At 38.7% G+C, this 14,484-nt stretch overlaps 1 long non-coding RNA gene across 1 annotated transcript in view; it reads right to left on the bottom strand.

Annotated features, from left to right (window-relative positions):
- Nucleotides 1-6,893, bottom strand: part of LOC141991679 (uncharacterized) — an 18,020-nt gene extending 11,127 nt beyond the window's left edge. Inside the window, exons 1-2 of the long non-coding RNA XR_012640431.1 lie at nucleotides 6,864-6,893; nucleotides 466-567 (exon numbers count right to left, since the gene is read on the bottom strand). This is a non-coding gene — a long non-coding RNA (uncharacterized LOC141991679). The remainder of the gene's footprint in view (nucleotides 1-465; nucleotides 568-6,863) is intronic.
- Nucleotides 6,894-14,484: the final 7,591 nt, after the last annotated feature.

The raw sequence follows: 14,484 nt of genomic DNA, 5'->3' as shown, positions 1-14,484 counted from the left end.
ATTTAAGTGGGAGTTGGATTGGGATTTTAGGCCCTTATCCTTCAGGTTTTCACATTTGTTTAATTTTACACATTGATTTACTTTATCAGTGGGACTACACACATGTAAAATTAGTCTTTGCAGTATCAGAGCCTGGCACTGTGAGATCTTCAGGCAAGATGCCTTAGACCCAAGTCTCCGATGTCTTGCACTGTATGCCAGTGCAAAATTAGTACAAAATAGGTGTAAAATGCTGCCAGATCAGTATGGTCTTGTTTTACACCCACTTTGCAGAGATGTAATTGATTGCTCAGGGTGCAAGGCCAAGGTGAATCAGGCCCTGTGTACTGTTGAAAAGCACCATCCACACCACTAATGCAATACCAATAATAATGTAGAATGCTGTTTGGTTTTTAAAATTGTATTTCGTAATTGTAGCTTTAATCACAAGGACATAACAATGTAACAATAGTAAATAAAATTTACCTGTCCCTGGGAGATGGTTTGCAGGCTGCATCTGCATCTGCATTCTATGGTCAATATACCGTTCCTCTGAGGTCTGTAGCTGGTCTGGACTTTTTGGGAGCTCTAAAAGAAAAGCAGGTAAACCTTAAAATACACTATTTTTTTAAAATGCATTTGCAAGTCACCTTTTACTCGCTTTTATAAGTTTAAGTCAAACCATTCTCATTACTCAAATGCTGTTTTTTAAATCTCTAATGCATGTTTAACTGGTAATGTTAAAAATGAGTGTGCCAACTGCCATTGATATGCAATGTAGGGCATTGCTCTTTTGAACCCATTTTCATGTCACTGGGCCTGCTAAATTCAGTTACTCTTAATTGGCCTTGTTGCATATAGCAGTTGAGAGTGGCTACAGTTTATGTCATGAATTGTAATAACAACAAAGTCATAGTGTCATAGATCCATAATGGTTCTAAGTTTACATGCGCAATTATTAGCATTGAAGGCCAAAAAACATTTAAAATCCCTATCACAAATTCTGCTGCCCTTCCTCATGCTGAATATTACCTTACTCCCCAGGTAATCCCATTAGGAAGAATTTGACTTGCCGTTCTCTCTCATGCTGGGTATTACTGTACATCGTAAGTACTCCCATTGGGCCTGATTCTGCACCCCCTCTTACTCGTGTTGAGAGTTACCGTACTCCTCTGGGTGGAATCCTCAGTTGCACTGACTTCATGTTTGATGAGTAGTTGTTCAGGAGTTGAACTGGTACCCAGCACTAGTTCGAGTAGTCTCTGGCCCAGGCTAGCTGGGAGAGGAGGGGAGGGAGAGTGAGTAATATATAGCTAGCTACTCTGACTTAATGACATCTTAAGCTTTTCACACACCAGAGGAGTCCTCAACTGCCTTAAATGCTTTATGGTCCTGCTTTCACATCTGGTAGCACAAAGGGATCTTAGCAGGGGCCAAGGATCTGGCCCACTGACTTCACTGGGACTTCTCACAAAGGAAGATACTGTTCAGTATGAATAAGGGTAGCAAAATCTGACTAAAAAAGAAACCCAAACACCTTCTAGCTCCTTCGAGTAGAAAACAGCAATATTCTTCTTTATTAAAAGAAATCAGAAGAAATTTGTATTGTGGCCAAAGTATTTCATGGCAAGTTCCAGTAAGAGAAAATGCTTACATCTGATTGATAAAAGTGTTGTATATCATTCTAAATACAAGTCAGCATCTAACTACAGTGGCACTGGCTGTCATACTATAATAATTAGAGATTGACCTATACCGAAAGCCTGGATCGGAACATGCCTGCATGTTGGATATAAATATGCATCCTAATTGGCCAAACCAAACCTCAAGCCTAAGAACCCCTGACATATGGAGTTATCTGGATCCAAATCATGTAGGATCTTAGGGCCTATCTCCAATAATTAGTATTATTCTTTTTAAATATTGGTGGAAATCACACCTTTCATCATTTGCAGCTGGATGTGCATGAGTACCCTTTCCTCCAGCCTGGTGCTCCCAAAGAACAAGTAATTAAGAATAAAGAAAATGGGCCCAGGGTGAGTGCCAAACTAAAAGTTCTCATGCAAAACTTCTAGTAGTTGCAATAGTAACGGTAGTGATGATGGCAACAATCATTTCTAGCCTAGCAGGGTTTTTTTTTATGAAAATGTTAGTAAAAGGTGCAGAGCTGGAAACAAATGACTTTACTTCAGTCCCTTTATTGCAAAAACATAATGAAGTGCCAGCCAAGAAGTAAATTCATTGCAAATTGTATTAAAGGTTTTGGACCAAAGTGAAGCTGTTACAAACTACATCTGTAAAAATTGTGTAATTATTATGGGTGGGTAAAAGTCTGGCAAGAATTATTTTCTTAAGTAAAGCCTAAAAGAGAACAGATGTGCTGTAACTGACCTTTTTTTTTTCTCGCCAGCAACTAATTCTGTAGAAATATTTGTTCTAATTTATCATGTATTCAATGTATTTCAAATTAACAAGACAACTGTTAATTTTTGTCACTGTCTCTGTTTTAATTCTTAAGAAAAGAAAGAATTGTCTCAAGGAAAGAAAATTAATTTGTTGTATTGCGCATTGAAAACCGAAGTCTTTTGTTAAATGGAGGAGAAAATATATATTTGGAAGGAGAGCTAGGGCACTATAGTTAAATGTCAAGGTCTGCTAAAATCAAAGGTAAGAGGGGCAAGTGACAGTGAAATGTAAGTAGAAAACCATAAATGTAAAGCAACACCACTATTTTGGGGATGGGGTGGAATGAGAAAAATAGCCAAAGACAAAGATAGGCAGTTTGGGTCTGGAAGTAATTATGGTCAAGTGAAGACAACTGAATTCCATATTACCTTGGTGGATGTCTGTAAAGGCAGTTTGGGGAGGTATTTTGGTAAGGTTTACTTTTTGGAGCTTAGCAACATAAATTTGTTGTCACTGAACTATTAAATAAAATAGACACATTGGCAAAGAGCACATAGCAGAGGGATGGAACTGATTAAGGGACAGCCTATGAAATAATAGCTTAAATGGGCCCAGGGCAGGATTTTAATATCCCATGACAACACTCAATTGTCAAATTCAGCTAGAGTGTCCAGGATGCTACTAAAATTAAGCCAGAAATTCCTAGATTTATTCTACTTTTTTTCTACAGTTAAGAACAGGAAATGCCAGTAAGCTGTGAGAATCTAAGCAAGAAATAAGAAACTGGGAAGAAAAGAGGATGGCCTAAAATTTTATGAGATTTCTGCCATTAAATCTATAACAAATGTCTTTCACCTACACACGATAAAGAGGCAATGTGGGATTTTAATTGGACTTTTGGCTTTTCTTCATTTGATTTAAACCTAGGTAGAATTTCAAACAATAACACTGGAACACCTGGTTAACACGTTAGATGATATGTAGAGTTGTAAATTGTGGTTTTAATAGGTGTTCACTAGGGGATTGAAAAGGGTCCCATTGTTCGACTTGGCAGATATTAAAAAAAGTTCATGAACTACTGGGATTTAAAACCTGCTCACATGATTTTAATATTACTCCAATAATGTAATTTGATAATTTGACCTGTGTTGTGGCCAATTTGTGGATGGAGACTCTAATGGCCATGTTATATGATTAAAATGGCCTGATACAGCACTAACCCTAACTTCCATTTTAATTTATTATAACAGTCCAATTTAGAGGACAGCAATGGTTACTAATATCCAAACCCCATCATCTTGTATGGGCATAATCAAAGAAATACATTGTGGAATTCTGCTCCCAAGAATAAACACAACCTACATATCTTCTGCACATAGCTCAGCTGTGAGGACTTCGGAAGACACATTTTCTTTCTTTTTTCTATTTAAGAAAAAGGAGTCTCCACATTTAATTAAAGTAACTTGCTGTTTGTCACTTTAAAATATATTCTCATCCATTTTACTCATGTTTTGAGATGCTCAGTCTCAGAAGTTGTGCCAAAGAGGGACTGGGCTTATTTGATATTTTAAAGTGATGGATTTCAAAAGTATTGTTTCGTGTTTGCCCTTGTCCTTACATTGGCAAAATTCCCATACTTCTTGTGAGGAGATGTTTAAAATAAAGACAGTCAACTTTTCTTTTACTTTTCTCTCCCAGCTTCAGATTCCCATCACATTTGGAGCCATGATTTAACTTTAGCTGTTGTTTGCCATTAGTTCTTTTTCTCCCTGTTTGAGATTCCTCCTCTGATCCCCAGTAATTAAAAACAATAATGATCTTTTCCCTTTACACCCAACCTTCACCTCGGCTTCAGTTTCCCACTCTTATCCCCATTGTTATCCCTACTGCCTGAAAATATTTAATAGCTAAATGTGACCTCCCTTAGACTCTGATTCAGCAAAGCATTTAAGAATTTGCTTAACTTTAAACACATTCTTACATGCTTTGCTGAATCAGGGCCTCTTCTCATCTAATTGCTGTTCTCTCATGGTTATGTTAACTGTATGCTGACAGAAAAATCTTAGCAAACAGCTCATAGACTCATAGACCTTGAGGCCAGAAGGGACCATCATGATCATCTAGTCTCACCTCCTGTTCATTGCAGGCCACAGAACCTCACCCACCCACTCCTGTAAAAGACCTATCACCTCTGGCTGAGTTACCGAAGTCCTCAAATCATGATTTAAAGACTTCAAGTTATGGACAATTCACCATTTACACTAGTTTAAACTGGCAAGTGACCCGTGCCCTACACTTCAGAGGAAGGTTAAAACCCTCCAGGGTCTCTGCCAATCTGACCTGAGGGAAAATTCCTTTTTGACCCCAAATATGGGAATGAATGAGAGCCTGAACATCTGGGTAAGATCCTGAACAGCCAGGCACCTGGGAAAGAATTTCTTTGTAGTAACTCAGGCACATCTAGTGTCCCATCACCAGCCATTGAAGATATTTGCAGCTAGCAGTCACAGATCGGCTACATGACATTGTAGACAGTCTCATCATACCATCCCCTCCATAAACTTATCAAGCTCAGTCTTGAACCCAGATAGGTTTGCTCATTGATGATTGCAGCAGTTTCTATGTCCCATATAGTTGGCGCATTCAGCATAAGGGAGCAAAGCAAACTGGATTCAGGAGATAAGTGAAGGGGTAAGTCTCTGCATTTCATGGGAGTGTCAGCTGGTCTGCTCTAGACTTTTATCCTGAATTTTTCCCACCATTGGTACCATCAGTTCACTTCCACCAGTGGTAGCAATGGGTGCCCAAGGATAGACAGGACACCAGTATCTGGCAACATTTAACCACTAGTTCATCTAAGGCTTCTTTGAATAGGCTTAGGCAGCATGGTGGTTGAAACACCAGCTGCCGCCAGCACCTTATCTGCATTAGGACATGCAGTATTGCTGCCACCAGTGGTAGCAATGATGGAAAATTTCTGGGGAAAAAGCCTAATAGACTTTGATGAATGAGCCTATTAAGGCTGAATAGCTGTTGAATTACTTGCTGAAATGAATATTTACATACTGTGTGGGTGTTCATAAAGAGAGGTGGGCCAAAGCCATAACATTTGGATCTGGATTTTTACTTCTGCGTAGATTTCAGGGTTCTTTGGAACTAAGTTCAATCCATTATGGAAAGGGAGGCAGCTGTGAAATTCACAGCTATATTCTGAACTGTGACCCACTTGGATACACATGTAAAAACTGGGACTATTTAGTATTGGGGCTTTAGGGTGGGCTAATCGCGAACATAAAGGATACAGTATGCACATTCTAGTGCTGGTCAAACAGTCTGTAGCAAATAATGTACTCAATGAATTTTGCATTTTATTCTCTTTGTGAACTATCTTAGAACAACTCAGGATTTTCTTGAAGATATTCGTTATTAATTCATTATTTTTCAGTTAATAATTCTCCTTTTGCAGATTATCTGTGACCAGGTCATTGAAAAATTCACGCAGTGTTGGTTAGTTATGTAAGCCATGTGTTATTTTTGGTGTTCTGTAATTTGGATGAGTTATGTAACTACACAACACAATGCAAACCGCAAATTTTGCAGCTGAATATACAATCTGAGCAAACCATTTGAACCTGATATTCATCTCAATAAAATGCATTGTCTAGAACATTTGCAGAAAGAAAACACTAAATGGGCACAACGTACACTTTGAAGAAACAAACTCATTGAAAAGAAATCAAATGTATATTCACAGAAAGTGTTTTGCCATTTTGCTCAGCTCTAAAATGTTTCTGTATACCATTCATAATACCCTTTGTATCCTTGGATCTCCTAACACAGTCTGATTGGCTGAGACATGGCTATGCGTCCTTAAATAGTTCTGCACTATTAACAGGTAGGTAAAATGTGTTTTTTTAAAAATCCACTGTTGCCTATTAACCATTAGTTAAAGCAAGAGAAGGAGCTATTTATTATCATTATTAATATACATTCATATTAAGGTAGTGTTTAGAAATCCCAAACAGGATCAGGGCCCCATTATGCAAGGAATTGTGTAGACACACATATGATGAAACAATTCCTGCCTTGAGAATTGCATTAGAAAGCAATAAAACTATTGTCTCAATTCTGTACTTCACTTTTCTCAGTTTTTCTTAGTTCTTTCTTTACTGAAACGGCAGCCTGAAGTACTTTTGTAGCATTGCATAGAAAACCAATACACTGGCCCACTACCCATTTAGAAGACAGACTGTATCACTGCAAATATGAGCATCTTTGCTGTACAGGAAGGCTGATGCAGTACACACAAATAACTTTTACACCATTTTGTTTTGAAAAATGTAGTAAAGTCTGATTAAATGAATGCCTTCTATTTTCAAGTGGTAATTGTGTAAAATATACATAGGTAAAAATCAACTTTTGGGGCAGAAAAATTAGCTTGAGTAGGATCATGATTTGGTTTATGGCATTGTGCTCACACAAGTAAAATGCTCCCCTCTGCTTCTGTGTGCATAAGCAAGCATGCCCTGGTAGATTCTGGTAGATGAAACCATGCATAACTGAGGAGTGCTGCCCCTTAGGCCTGGTCCCAGCTTCTTTGCGGATTCACGGCGGCCCTGTGGTTTTCCATTATGGCAGCTGGGAAGGGTGGAGGCCAGTAGTTCTTTGCAGATTCTCCTTCCTAAACCTGAAGGGGGAAATGACATGAGATATAGAAGACAGAGAGCCTGATTCTCCTCTACCTTGTACCTCATATAATCATTTATATATGTGCCACATGAGTGCAGACTGGATATAAAATATAGAGGAATGGTAGCATTTTATACCACTCTACACTCACTCTGCAGTAACTTACACTGTGTACCCCAATGCATCCCCCTTCTCCCTGCTCAGGAGCAACCATGTCTAGGGGATCTTTGTTAGACCAATAATGTCCAAAAGCAAGGTCAACAGGGAAGACGGGCCTCCACATGGATGCCTCTTGTCTCCTTTGGAATCTGGCAGTTACTTGGGCATAAGGGGTGAAACTGCCTGCCTCTTTCACGGTGGAAAATGCTTCCTACCTCACTCCTAGTGCACATGCACGTTGAAGGTAACAGAGTTTCCACTCCCTTACATAGAGCATGAGGGAAACAATGACCCAGTGAGCCCAATTCTCTATTTCCATACTGAATAAACTCCCTTCGGAGCTTCTGTGAACAAACCTCAATAAACTGGAGGTTCTGTTTCGTTTGTATAAGCATGCAAATGATTGGAAGTGTATCCTTATCTTTTTCATAGCCAGGAAGTCTACAAACATTCTTGCAAGTTCCATCAAAGTCAGCAGTACAGCAAGAATAATCTTTCCCTGTGGTATTTTGGTATATAACGCAACTGAACTGTTATCCTAGTTGTCCATCATAACACTTCACAAAACATCAGCTTCCAGTCCAATCTCAAACCAGGAACTGAAGAGATATGGAAAAATGAACAAAACAAACACCTTCAAATTATTAACTGTACTCTTTAGAATCTAAGAATAGGTCCAATCTGAATACAATTTCTGAGATGGACTGCAAACCCTGTGAGCATCAAAACCCTCCAGAAGCCCCACTTCACCTGTGCTGCCTGCAGGGAACTAGCCAGCTGATTATGACAAGCTTGTGCGTACTTGAGGATAGTCAGTTTAGCTAGTAAAACATTGAGTTACCAAGATGTGACCCATTATTACCTTGATAACCTTACTTATATATTGTACCTATCTCTCTATTTGTGTTTTAGATGAGAAGGCCTTTGGAGTATGGGCATTGCCTTCCTTTATGATCCTAAAGCCCCTAACACACTGATGATTACAATAGAAATAAATAATAGTAATGATTAAAAATAATTTAAGTAGAGGGGAACCTGAACACCAGATTCAAAATCTTCTCCTCCATACTTTCAGGAAGTTAGGGTCTGGTTCAGAATGTGCATCTCAAAACTGTGATTCAGGCCAATCTCTAATTGTGAGTTTTGGTCAAAGGTTTGAGGAAATTCTTATTCTGTTGAAACGTTCCTAAGAGATGTAAAGCTAGCTCCACATCTCATTACACCATTGCAAACCCAGAATCATTTCATTGGGGTTAATGGAATTATTCTGGATTTGTACTGATATAGTGAGATCAGAATAGTGACCTTTACAATAACAAATAAATAGTGCTTGTTCTAAGAGCAATAGCTATAAAATATTCCCTGTTGCATGGAAAAAGTTATTGAAATAGAGCCTGTTCTTGGAGTTCTTATGTAGGTCAAATTCCCACTGAACTGGAAATACTATAAAAGAACTGTATGTCACAATTGTGTGAAACACTCCATAAAATGTTTAGTTATGTTTTATACCAACACAGTTTGGCTAAATGTCTGATCTAATGGGGGCTTATCCAAACCAAATCGAACCTCCAAACCTTTTGAGGTTCACCATTACCAATACACATATACTAAACACACAGTGCCAACCACTGAAAGATAGCAGGGTCTCAATAGGCCCAGAGTGAAATCTTTAGTAAGCCCCATGAGTGACTCATTCATTTCAACAGGAAATGCCATGGGAATCATGAGGCTCCACTCAGTTTTCAGCAGTTGGCACTAAATATATATGATTACACATTGCACATAAAGCTAAACATGGTTTCGGAAAAATATCACTGCCAAATGAACCATGCAATTTCACAATATTCTTGCAATATTTGGAAAGCAGTCTTAGTTAGAATATTTCTTTCCATGTGCAGTATTGGTTTGTATTTTATTTTGTTAATAAAAAGGACGTACTGTAAAATTGGTTTGAACGATTTAGTCCATGTATACTATTAACAGCTGAACTTGTACTGTTAAATGTTCAGTTTAAGCACATATCCAGATACCTATCCTCCTCTAAATCAACAGTTTCCCTCCAGAGTGATGTCAATAGACTGCTGCACATGGTACCTTTTTTTTTTTTAATAATATCTTCATTTTAATGTGGATATTGCCTTGTCACCTGGGAGCTGCGTTCTATTGAAATTCTAATGGGAGACCATATTCTTTAACATTAGAATATTGACGGCCTGTGTAGACACAGTGCAGAATGAGAGCTGTGGTATTAACTGATTTTTTTTTTCTGTTCCATGAGAGGGGCCTATGTGGGTCAGGTTTGCAGGTTTTCCCTTCATATTTGCCTTCAGTTTCATAGCAACAATAATCTTAAACTTTACATTCAGTGGAGGAAAAAGGAATCAGAAAGCACCTGAATTACTGTACAGTACAAGGGAATTTAATTAAGAATATACACATTAGAATTTCAGTGGGATTGCCTATTTAATGTTACTTTATTAAGCCTTCTATCAAATCCTTTTTTATGTATATCAGTTGATATACAATTAATCTGTTCTCTTGTGAGAAAAAAATAGCACCTGAGGTGGATGAAAAGTGTCAGATTATAATAATTATAAGCAGCTGTTCACTTGGAATCACCTCTGGCCTACATGGGGGATGCTGTGAGTTACCACTCCTCACCACAGCCCACCTCATTAGACTTGACCTTCCCAGCTGGGGATTTCATTTGTGTTTTTTTAATGGGTTTGTATACTGCAAATCACACCACCTCATGAAGACTGGTTCTTTGTCGCTGTAACAAAAGAGAGAAATGCAACTTTAAAAAAAAATGCAGCTACTGTATACTGGCAGGATACCAACAGTAATGTAGGTGACTACTGAGCTACTGACTGTGGTAAACTAGATCATACCAGTGTCTTAGCTGGGATAAATGCATTTTCTTAGCTTTCAAGCTACTCTAGTCTGTTCAGTTTCCAGGGGAAAAAAAGTATTTATTTCACTTTTGAGTATGATGACCATCTACTGAAAACTCTAGCTTCAAATAGCATTGAGGTATAGATTCAAGAAAAACCGTATCTACAAAGGACAGCTTCTTCCTCCTAGACAAAGAAGACTCAACTTAGCACATCTATGAATTCATATGGAAAGTGAATGCAAGATATGCATATATATGTGTGTGTAGGTATAGCTCCATTGCTCTTGTGTGTGAGTGTGTGAGCATGTGTCTATTATACACCATATATATGTACACACACACATATATATAAAATTAAGAGATAAAAAAAGCTCTGAACAATATATCTGGTTTCTTTTCCCCTTCCATTTATGTTTGTAATAAACTCACTCTCATACAATTAGCCTCAATTGTTTTTATATCTTCTGAGGCAATAATATAGGCAGCCTAGGGAATACAGTAGTAATCCGTATACCTGTGTTCATTTACCCAAATCACTATGGTTACAGCCAGGGCAAATTGTTTACTGTGAGAATCTTTGGAGCCCCTTTCCAGATACTAATGACCTTTCTGTTCATCCAATAACATCAACAAACCAGGGAGGCTGCCCACACCATTAAAGCCAATTGCCTCTCAAGTTACTGAGGGACTTGTGCTTTTCCTCATTTATTTTCTCTCATCTGATGTAACTCACATGCCACTTTCTTGTCTTTAAAGAAGGGGAAAAACTGTGGATTATTGATTTGCTTCTGAACAGAAGACCAACCTAAAAGCCCCAATGAATTGTCACTCATTATTGAAATTACTGAACACTAATTAAACTGGCAGCTCAAATCCCAGCAGGCCACACTCATCTGAAGCTGAAATTCAGACACTTGGACAGTGGAAGAGAGAAAGCGTTAGCAACCACCAGGATTGTAATAAGCTTTGCATTAATTTTTGTTTCTTAAAGGCACATGCAGGGTTTTTCATGGTATAGTCTACATGCTACCTGTAATAAGATTAAAATTTGCAAGGCATCGCTTCCTAGTTTTCTTGCAGTGGGTACTATTTCATATTAGAGACTGAGCATTCCCAACCAAAACAAGAACTCTGTTTTTTTATTGTAACAAACAAAACACAGTACAGCATTAAAGATGAGCACAGTATACTACCTGTCTAAGGAGAAGAAAGACTAAAAGGTGTTGGCAGAAGAAATAGCTTCAGAATCAAATTGGCTAGGTGAAAGGAAACTGAGTCAGAATATGTAAATAGTTACACCACTTTGGTAGAATTTCTCAAACAATAATAAATGTTAAAGATCCTTTAGAATTCATAGAGCTCGATTTATAAAAATATCTTTGGCCCATTTTCACCGGATGCTCAAACTACATATAAATTATGCATGCCTGTGGTTAATCAACCTTTTTTTCTCTTATTTTTCCCAGTGCCTGAGTAGTAACCCTTCATTTGTTCAACTTCAAAGGGGGCAGAGCCAGTGGAAAGGGGGCCGGTCTAAGTATTTAATTTACGGCATGTATGTTGTACTCAAGGGGGGACAGAGAGTGGCTGAAAAAAGAAAGCAGCACAAAGACATTTGTGGGAACTGTTGGAACAGTGACAATTACCATCTATTTTATAGAGCTATGACAGTGCTTACCACTTAAAAAAACCCAAACAAACCCATAACGACTGAAAGCAAAGAATAATTCAGTTTGCTTGAGTAACCATGAGACATATACTATATCTGAAGAGACCCTTGTTAAAGGTCACAGGAACAGATTCCTTTTAAAGTATTATTTATGTATTTCTCCCACTCCAGAGCTAGCATTAGTATTTTGGATGGGTGTGCAAAACAGTTTTCCACCATACTCCCTTCACCCACCCCCACCCCGACCAAAATCTCTACCAAGTATGGATCAGCATGGTAACACCATTATGCACAGGTCGTAGCAAGAAGATTTTGCAGGGAACATGCCATCCTTAACTGACATGTTTTACACTATGAAAATTGCGTGTCTGCATAGTGAGGAGTCCTATTCCAGCTACTGCTGCAGAAATGGACTTCAGCTGCTTGTGTTGGAGTCTGTGCATAGCTGCCAACATTTAAAAAAGGTATTCAAGGGACAAATATCAAAATAAACAGGAGTAGGTATTACTACCCCCACTTTACAGCTGAGGAAACTAAGGTAGAAAGATTAAGTGATTTGACAAAGATCACAGAGTGCATCAGTACCAGAGTCATGATGAAAATGCAGGTTTCCCTTGTTCTCTGTCCCATGCATTGTCCATAAGGCTTTGTCACGCTATTGAGCTTCCCCCTCCTTGTGCTCAGAGGTGTCACTGGCTGCTCCGCAGAGGAGCCAGCTCAGCTGCATGAAGCCAACTGGGAGCTGGCAGTGGTCCTAGTATCATTAAATCCAGGCTTAGGGGAAATACTCAACTCCCCTTGATACCCACACTCTCTCTCTTGCACGCGTGCGTGCTCTCTTTCTCTCTTTCACACACACAGCTGAAAACACAGGGACTTTGGGGCTTGATTTTTAAGGAATCCGAAGGCCAGACCCAGGCAGTTGAACAGGGGACAGCAAATAGCTTGTGCTCTTTAGGAAGAGTCAGTGACATGTCTTGAATCCTAGCAATAAGTTTGCATCAGTGCATATTTTCAAGGTTATCTTCACAAGGAAAAGAGCTAAAAAAAATCAGTCCTGAAATTCTTGTTTAAATTTCTAGGTCCCTCTGCTAAATCAGGATGTTTTATCACTGCACGTTTCATGTGCCCCAAAGACCGCCTTGGGTTCCCCACAACACCAAATGAAGGACAGACACAAAGGCTTCTAGAAGTGAGAGTTTCTGCTATAGTGCAATTTTCTTTGGGGGCAGGGATATGTGAATATTACTCTCTCTTACAAAGCTTATCAAATCCTGTCTTTGCTTTTTTTGCCTTACTGCCAAATCTGTATTGCACCGTATTGTACTGTTATCCTTTTATGCCCAGGTCCTGCAAATGAGTGGAGTTTGTGCCCATACAGTGTCAGTTGCAGGATCATGGCCTTAAATGAAACTTTTTGTGCAGAGGAGCTATACAAGGCCCTCCTTGCTCCACTTAAGTGCCACTTAAGGACTCAATCCTGTAAGGTGCTGAGCACTCTGGCCATGTTCCAGCCAACTATTTAACAGGACTATTCTTGTGTATAAGGAGCTTGGCTGGATTGGGGCCAGAGTACTCAATGATTTGCAGGATCAAGCCTTACTGTTTAGCATGAAGTTTAAATGGCAGGTAAGTGGTACATAAGTCCTAGTGTGAGCTCTCTGACTGAATATGAATTTCACAGTCTATGGCTACAGTGACATTTTTGCAAAGGTGGATTTCCATGGGTAATGGGGGTAAGGATAATGATGTGGTAGTGCAGTAAAGTGCCACCATTTTATTTTATTGAGAAGGGGGAGTGCTCTAAAGCAGAGAGATACTAACAAACAGCACAATATTTCCAGCCATCTCTTTTGCAAGACATGTTCAAGAGGAAAATAATTTCCATATGTTGGCACTGTGGCTTGACTTTTATATGGGTCAGAGGGATGTTTATTCCCCAGGTCCATGTTTGGTTTCCTTTAAAAAAGTCAAACTACATTTCCTTAAAATCTTGGGGTTATCACCTAAGACAAGGCTCTCAATAACACTATTTAATTCTCTAATTCCAGTTTAGAATTGAAGTCTATCTAAATCTTTACTTTTTCTTTAGGAAGATAAACCCTGTAGTCCAACAATATACAGTGAGAGAACAATGCATTAAAAAAGCATCTTTTAAATATGCCCAATCATGAGATTAAATGGACATTAAGCAGCAGGAGAAAGGCATACAATAAAACCTGCAGTTATCACAGTTCGGAATGAGAGAACCCCCAAAGGTTTGAAGGTTTAGTTAAACATCCAAAAGTTTGAATACATTTCCAAACCTCATGGGCTGGAAATGAGCAGGCATTCTCACAAGATTTCCAATAACTTCTGGGTTTGGCCCGGGATGGCCACACTGCGAGAAGAGCCTTTGTCTCAGTACTTCAGTAATCCCACTTGTTATATAGTTATTTGGGAAACTGAGAAGACTAGGTATTTAATCTGACTAAATACTTTAAAATCATTAGTGGAAAGTTTATTTTCTGTAAAAATCCAAGCTTCTCCAGTAAACTCATCATTAGAGATATCTACAGAAAAGGCAATTCACCCCAGTGAACAAAGGCTTCATGGTTACCACCTGCAGAGGGATGAATTTCACATACAATTGTGCTACGATATGGCTCTTTCCTGATTTTATTTTTTATTTTTACTTCCTATGAGA

This window comes from Natator depressus, chromosome 7 (assembly GCF_965152275.1).
Source record: "Natator depressus isolate rNatDep1 chromosome 7, rNatDep2.hap1, whole genome shotgun sequence".
In the NCBI taxonomy this organism is placed as follows: domain Eukaryota; kingdom Metazoa; phylum Chordata; order Testudines; family Cheloniidae; genus Natator; species Natator depressus.
The sequence above is the reverse complement of the archived record's forward strand: the minus strand, read 5'-3'. Positions and strand labels throughout refer to the sequence as shown.